This window comes from Sceloporus undulatus, chromosome 6, assembly GCF_019175285.1.
Source record: "Sceloporus undulatus isolate JIND9_A2432 ecotype Alabama chromosome 6, SceUnd_v1.1, whole genome shotgun sequence".
NCBI lineage: Eukaryota > Metazoa > Chordata > Lepidosauria > Squamata > Phrynosomatidae > Sceloporus > Sceloporus undulatus.
In genome coordinates this window covers 6755212-6764055 of record NC_056527.1, presented here as the reverse complement: position 1 = coordinate 6764055, position 8844 = coordinate 6755212, and positions in this window count along the sequence as shown.

The following is an 8844-nucleotide window of genomic DNA, read 5'->3' as shown; positions in this document are numbered from 1 at the left end:
GTATATGTGGAAGGGGCATCCATTTGCCCATCCTAAGAGAATCCAGTCAGCACTTTTACTGATTTAAGTGGGATGCACATCTCCATTCACAATCCTGGGTAACTAGTCATGCATTCATGTCTAAATTGATTGTTTTGTTCTTGATTATAGATGCGTGATGTTCTGTCCTTTGGTGAAAAGGGCATTATAAATAAATGTTGTTGTTGCAAATGTCCTGTTGTGCTACCTGTGCTGCTGCCACCACTGATGTAAGTCACTCCTTCTGAAGCCGAAAATAAGGTGCCCAGCATCAATCACATAGCTGGGCACCTCACTGTAACCTCAAGGAGAGCAATTTGTGCCAACAGCGGTGGGCAACAGCTCTGGATGTTCCAGGAAAACCTGGAGGAAAAGATCAGTCTTTTACACATGATTTAAGGAAGGGATGATCCAGATTTGACGCTGAATTGGTCTTGTGTCATGAATATAGTCTGCAGTTGAATCGGGGCTTTAGCATTGTGAAGACAGGTCATGGCAAAGGAGTGGGGGAATTGGCTCCTTTGGCCCATGTAGTCATGCCCCTGGTGTGACCAAGTGGAAAAATATATCATTGAATACCAAACTCAGGACCATCAATATCATGGTAGTTCCTATCTCTCTGTATGGTTGTGAAAGCTGGACAATGAAGAGAGCTTTCAGAAAGAAAATCAAGTAATTTGAAATGGAAGAGAGTTCTACAGATATTATGGATCTGAAAGAGTCAATTGTTGAATGGTGAGACATAGGTTAATCCAACTGATTCAATGGGTCTATTGTAGTCAGCTAGTAGGAAAGGGCTCCACGTGGCCTTCATAGCGTTGCTGGTGAAACTGTCTCAGTCCCACAGAACTCTTTTCAGTACAACAGCAAAAACACAAAACAGCTAAAAATAAAGAATAAATAAATCTTGTTTTAAGAACAAGATGCATGAAGACTACTACCTTGTTTCAAAGTATTGCACACTAAAAACCTGCAAATGCAACCCTTTAAAGCAAGGTGCATATCTTCTATGTGCCTTGATCTTGATCAGACATGTGACTTTTTGTTGCTGCCATGCCAGTCAAAATTTGGCAGTGTGACACCAGAAGGAGCTGAAGGAGTGCCCCCCCATGTATGTATCTAAAGCAGAGATTGCCCCACATCTGAGCAAAAGCAACTGAAAGCCTCAGAATTTAAGAAAGCTAGCAACTCATCATCGAAGTTACAGGGAATGAATTGAGCAAGAACACTTGCTGATGGAGACTGAGAAGAGGAACCTCATCTTGTTTGGCCCGGCTTGCTTCCTTTTTAATTTAAGGCAACAATGTAATGTACAAGTGGAAGGAAATTGGAAAGTATGGGAAGGAAATCCCATTAACTGGCAGCCTACCTGCTGAGTCTGTTCCACGGATGAGACACCGTGTTTCTCCACTCTCATTTTTTTAAAGAGAATAACCTAACTACTCACAAATTCCTCTCCAAGCTTTTTCCAACAGCTGCTAAAAAGGAACCCATCAAAACCACTGACAGAATCAGAGGAAGGAAGGATGGCTAGTTCAACCTCTCCCTTGTACTGTTTCCAAACTCTTTGATCTCAAGTCTCCACATTGACTTGGGCCATTTAATGGACTTACTTAAAACTTTATATGTCAAACAGGAAGGGTATTTAATACAGGCTTGCAAAAGGACAAATACACATATAGCTGCAGACCTGTATTAAGAACTCTGTCGTGTAAATGAGCTGAGAAGACAAGGGATCTCATGGCTTTCTGGGGATCTGGGGCTTTCCTAAATGGGTTAATGCATACTTAATTCACTATGCCAGAATACAGCACCCTCTTTGGAGAACACTTACAGAAAAAAAGGAAGGAGAAGGTTAATTGCCATCACCATTTCCAAAACTCAGATATCAAAGAAATCTGCTCCAGGCTTCTCTTTCCCTACTTTTCAAATGTCAATTGAAAGATGAAGCTCCAGGGCTACTAGGTTCACCCCAGCTCTCATTTCAGTAGCATTCCCCCCCTTAATTTCAACTGTTCTCTCTTCTAGTGGTCATAAAGCAGCAGGGAGAATTGGCCGACAGCAGAAGTGTACAATCTACATTTAGCACTGAGATCAAAAAAAAATATCAATATTCACATTAAAAAAAGAACTTTGCCCACTTTGCCCAAAAAAAATGGATTGTTTTGCTTGAGCTACAGGGAATGGTTCTAGCAAAATTATATTTTATGGCACTGACACAACATGAAATATTTTATAATGCATACAGTACAACCCTGGTGTCCAGAGGATATCCGCAGTTCACTTACCCACATCCAAAAAATATGTTTTCTCTAGGCATTCTCTAGGTCCTCTAGCACGATTCCATAGTATGCTTCCAGAGCAAGTTGACCATAGAATCACACAGAACCTAGAGAGGGGTTTTCTATATGAATTTCTAGGTCCCCTAGTGCAACTATGGGATCAATTTCAGCCAGAAGTCATTCATTTCAATAGGATTCACTATCATTCATGTTTTTGCATCTGCATGGTAAGTCCAGGAACATATCCAACATGGATATGGGATGGGAAGGGGGGGTCATACTGTACTGTTTAGCAGGCATGGAAAGAATATTCAAAAAAATAATCAGAAAATAATTGAAAAACATATTTCTTGAGCGTCAAGAAACCCTGACACAGAGAATCCTGGATTAATTAGAATCTTTGCAGTTTATTCTATGTACCTCATTCTATGCAAAATCTGCACATTGTATTTGCATGTGGTATGTGCAAAAATATTATTTTCTTTGCATAAAATGCTACATCCTCTGCAGAAGATGCAGAAACATCATGTGCAATTTTTGTACAGAATAAGTCCCAAACTACAAACGGTCCCACCCTGGGAGAAAAGCAGCATATAAATGAAGTAAATAAAATGAATAAAAAGAATAATCAGTCTTCAAAAACTATACAGTTTTGAAAGATCTTCCTTCTTGCAGCTGGAGGAAAATTGCTAAAATTAATCATTGCTTCCTTTGAAAATAAAAATACTGAGGTGTTACATCCCCATGTATAGCCAACTTCTTGTTCTTTTTTTAGCACCCACAGGATTGCAGAATTAGACTGTTTAGGCCACAAGAGTCAAATACTTATTTTAGTTTGTGATTAGAGTATAATGTCTGAGTTAATTCCAAACTGAAAAGATTTTAAACTAACAAGTGGTAAGGGCAGCATGAGAAGGGAAAGGAAGGGAAGAGGGTGGTCTTTTTTGTATGCAATAGATGCAGCTGTGTTCCACTTCAGATGTCACATAAAGGACATCTCACATGTCCCAAGAAACTAGATTTGGAAATGCTTAAGCATGGGACTTTTGCTGGGATCCATATGGTACTCCATAAGCAAAAGAAAGAGAGAGAAAAGAGTTGGGATTATAGAGGGAGAATGGAAAAGCAAGATAAGGGTTTAGAGGATGATGAGATATCAGGTTTCAGAAATCCATACTCTGCTCCCTTCTGTTGAAAGCTCAAAACAAGAGACTTAGGTTGTGTCAGCATGGATAGGAGCACTTGGCTTACCATGGGGCTTCCAGATCCATGAGGAGGACAAGCTGCCTCCACAACTGGCACCAATAATGGGCCGATACAGCACTGTCTGCACACTCCCCTGTCCTGTCCTTGGTCACATTAAAACACAGTATGTACCAGAGGAATTGTGTAAACTTGGAAGTGCTGTGGCAGGAGTTGGAATTGCCAATTGAGAAGAAGTCAGCAGCTCGCCAAACTCAGGGCACCTTCTGCGTGCTTCTGCCTGTCTTCTGACATTCTTCCCCCTGTCTTTGCACCAATATACAGTCCGCATTCTCAAGTTATTCTGTGGAATTTCCTGCCTGATTCGGAGCAAAACTTTTTACTTTGGAGAATCACCCTAGAGCATGGACTGGCCCCGTGTTTCATCCATTTCGGCCCCCACATCATCTGAACAGATCTATGAAGGAACAGGGTGAGAACATTTTTCTCCATGCAAACACAGCCCCAGAGTGGTATTGGTAGTGGTAAGAGGAATAATAGATTTCATTTCTCAACTTCATTTTGATAAGGCTTTTAATGCAGGAATTCAACTTACATTTAAATGGCAATTTAGCATAAGTTGTTCCAGCTCCCTTGCATGGTGCATGCAATTGAATTATATATTTTTTTAGCATGTTGACAATTCACTGAATGTCTTAACTTCTTTTTAGTAACTTTTCTGAGTCATCTTTTGTTAGCCTGACAGGCGCAGCATTGGTATGGTAAAAGGGCTGGCAAATCCATATTGAGCTATCTGGAGTCTGCACTCAAAAAAGGATGATCCATTTCTTCACAGGAAGGGTGGGGAAAATGCAATGGATCCCTTATTTTCCACCAGTGTTTTGTATTGTTGAACAAACAATAGAAACCTTGCATCCACTGTGCTGCATAAAGCACTCTCTGAAATGCCTTCACATGTTTCTGAAGCCGCCAAAGCCTTTTAGCACTTAACAAATGAACCAAAAATGAACAGGGAAGAGGGAGGCCTCACAGCAATTTATTATTTTTTCTCTCTTTTTAGTATATTTTGCCAATTTAGAAACTAAATTGAAGTGTCATTGTTTTGATGGCATTTCCCCCCAAACCCCCCGATGTCTGTATAACACCATTTCCTTAAGTGTTTCTGACAGTTCCTTGTTAGCATTGGAAACCTCGAGGCAAGTGGGAATCAATGGTTATATATTTTGCAAGATCATGTAGAGAGAGACAGAGAGAGAGGAAATGGGGGTAATGATTTGAGCATACCAAGTGGAGTGCAGAAATTCAGTGAAATATCTGACTGAGAAACATGTATGAAACCAAGTTCTGGGTTGTTGGGATAGTGGAGTCCAAAAGAATGAGTCTAAACACTACAAGAGACAAGGGAGACCAGGGGGCCATTCAGACTACCTTTTACCCCGGTTCAGAAACCGGATTAACCATGGGAAGTTCATATTGTCCCCGATCCTTCCACAAACGAAATTGAGGCTTTCACACCCATTCAGGGTCAAATGCCCCTTGGCATAGGTCTTTTGAAAGAGGAGTAAAAGCTGTATCTTTTGATAAAAGCCAGGTTCAGCAAATATGAACTTCTCTCCAATCATGATCGGGTCAAGTTCAGGGGAGGGATTTAGGTCAGAGGGAGGTCAGAGGGTGGAACATGCCTCCCCTTCATTGGGAGGAGGAGGAGGAGAAGGAAGGAGCTGGAGAAAGGGTGCCAAGGGCAGAATCAGGGCTAAGGAGGAGGAGGAGGAGGATGGAGCCGGAGAAGGGGTCAAGTTCAGGGGAGGGATGGTCAGAGGGAGAGCAGAGAATGGAACATGCCTCCCTTTCACAGGCAGCTTTCTTTCTCTCTTTTTATTTTTTATTTTTGACAGACTATGCAAATGCTTTTGGCTACAGGGTGATACATATAGATCAAATGTGTGTGTGCTTGTGCCACATTTCCCTTTCATTTCCTTGCTCCCGTCAGGGCACCTCGCTTTGCAAGAGGCTATTGTTATTATTGTGTAAGATGTGAATGCTACAATGTGCATGTTAGAAATATTTCCCTTTCAATTTGGCAAACTGATACAATATGTGAATGCTTTTGCTACACACAACACACACACACACCTGGCGGTTTTTAAATTTGACAGAACATGCGCACACTGCCTCCAGTTTTTTTTCAAAGAGGAGGGGGAAAGCACCCATTCCATTGGCCAATGGCTGTAGGAAATGTCACCCTTGATGAAAGCGGAAGTGAATTTGATTGACAGCAAAGGAGCCTTCATTTTAAACCAGTACCGCAAATGTGAACTTTGGAGGGGTAAATTACCCCGATTAAGGTAAATTATAGTAGGCACTTGCTTCCGGAGAGATTTGGGAGGGGAGATTCGGATCTACCCAGTTCCATCCAGGGCAAATGGGACAGTGGGAATGGGGCCCCATAGATGTCATAATTGCAAAGGAGGACAAAGCACTGTAAAGTGTTGGACATCCAAGAAAAATGTAGGATATTACAAAATAAAAGCTAAAAGCACGAATATAAATATAATTTCATGCTTCATAATCATGCCACATCCTGGAAAAGGAGGACATCTGGTCACCCTGCAAGAGAAGTATGGATGCCACCAAAACCAATAACTGTGCAACCCCCCTCCCCCCAATTCCTGTAGAAGTCCTGGAAATGGAAAATATGTGACGTGACATCAGCATGACATCATGAGCTGATATGAGTGACAATGAAGCAGTAGTAGATGTCATATCATGGCATTCTCCAATGAGAATGTTTGGATTTGATTCTAGAGTATGGAGTGAAGTACAAAATAAAGACCACACTGGCAAATAAAGCAGCTTCAAAACAATTTAAGGCCATTAAATGCCTTATTCCTACCTTTCCTGAAAAGATCTCCTCCCTTTCACTCTCTTTCGACATGCCTTTTCTTAGTGTGGGGGCATATGTGTATGTAGGATTTCCAACAACCCTCTAGTTACCTCCATTCTCCTCTGCATTCCCTCTCTAAAACATATGCATTTGGAGTTGCTGTGGGGAGGAGGGCAGGGTGCAGCTTGCAGTGGGTCTGAAAGGGACATTGCCCCCCAACAGTTGTCAAACATGGGAAATTTTGCAGAAGGTTCTCCCCAGAAATCCTCCCTCAACACCTAATCTCGACTTGAATCCCAGTTAGAACAGACCTTTAACAAATGTTGTCAGAGAGTTTGAATCTTTTGGGCACCCATTCTTTGGCCTTAGTCCAGCCAAGTTACACTTCTGGGATTAAAACGTCACTTTGTCAGGAGTTGCTATGTATGTTTTATGTAACACTTGCATGCAAACTGAGTCGTGTACGCGTTGTGTGCCTACTAGTCATTTTTTACTTATAGGCGGGTTACAAACCGCCATAAAGTACGCGCTCCGCGCGTACTAGGGTTAGGAAGGGCCGTATTAGGGTTAGGAAGGTTCTTACCTTCCTGACGGCCCTTCCTCCCAGTACGCGCGGAGCGTGTACTTTTTTGCGGTGCCCATCCACATGGGCGCCGCCATGCTGACGTACTGGACGCTGTGCGTCCAGACGTGTCGCGGCGGAAGTGACGTCGCGAGGGCGCACTCCACCCCTCGCGGCGCCACTTCCGCGTTCAAAAAAGGAGCGGCATTTCGCCGCTCCTTTTTTGCTGCGCAGGGAAGCCTCGCGGTCTGACAGCTGGGGCTTCCCTGCGCAGCGAATGGCGGCGGCGGGAAAACGGCCCCTTGAGGGCCGTTTGTAACCCGCCATAGTGACCGTAAGGCAAACCTATCACAGGGTTTGCTTGGCAAGTTCCTTCAGAGGAGGGTTTGCCATTGCCATCATCTGAGGCTGAGAGAGTTTGACTTGCTCAAGGTCACCTAGTTGGTTTGCATGGGATTCGAACACTAGTCTCCAGAGTCAAAATCCAATGCTCAAACCAGTACACCATGCTGGTTGTTGTAGAGAATTCAGACAGAGCCATCTGCCATCTGGTGTGGACAGTTTATTGACACTGTGGCCAATACAACTGACAGTGTGGTCAATTCAATATGACCGTGTGGTCAAATCAACTGACTGCTTGAACCATACAAATCTCTTACTTTTAATGGCAGAAAAGCAGGTAGGGGAAAATACAGCATCGTTAATTATTGCATGATTGGTTAATCCTCAACCTTTGGATCCGGGTGCAGGTAATAGCTAACTTTAGTAATTAACTAAAGGAAGGGGTAGATTATTTCTCTGTCTGGCAGGTAGAGATTCTTCCGCTTAATCCGATAGGCAAACGGCTCCTATCATGTTTGCATGGGTGCGCGGAATGCCTCTGGTTAATTAGGAAGAATTTCTCCTACAGGTTGTGTGTGTGTGTGTGTATGTATATATATATATATATAAAACAACCAACACTATACTGAATGCAACATATGGCAGTGATTTTTTTTTTTAAAAAAAGAGAATGTGAGAAGATGAGAAAATTATGACTTTCCTGCATGACTCTGGACAAAAGAAAACTGTGAAGTGGGGAGAAACCTCAAAATATCTCTGCAGCATGGAATCCAAAGGCAGAGAAAATAAATAGAAGAAAAGAGAGGCACTGGAGTTGGATGGAGAGGGGGTTCAATTCTGCTGGCCCAGACTTATAGGAATAACCCAAAACTCAGCCACTCTGTCCAGGCCTCTGTATTCTTACTGAAGCGATAGTTTAGAGATCAGGATTTGGTCCCTCTCTTGCTTGGATTTGCAGAGGGCATCACGTCTGTGAGAAGTGTAGGAGTTGGAAGAAAACAATCAAATTGAATCAGTGCGAAGAAATACAATGATGCAGGATGAAGCATTACTGCCTCCCAGCAGCTACTCTGCAAAATTCCAAATTGTGTTCTAATTGCAAAGAGAAAATGCAGGTGACCTTCAAAAGGAAAGCCTTGAAATTATTTGGGGAGAAAGGCTGGATATACATCCAGTAAATAATAATAACAATAATAAGCTTCTTTCATCCAGATTTTTTTTTCCTATGAAGTAATGAAAAGATAATTTTTTAAAAACTGACAGAAGGCTAAATGTCTTACAAAACTATGGTTCCCAGAATTCTCTAGCACTGAGCTAGGGCAATTAAAGTGGTTTCAAACTGGATTATTTCTGCAGTGTGTTTTGGACCATAGTCTCTGCATAGCATTGTCCAAGGTGCTGAATGATTAGGTGGAAGCCTTCATCCATCAACCCCTTATTTTGTCCATAGCAAACCAGATGTGTTTCCTGCCTCAGTTATTTCACAGTGCAGCTTGCCTCATACTTTGTGTCCAAAAATGCACTACTCCCCTGGGATGCCCCCTACAACTAGG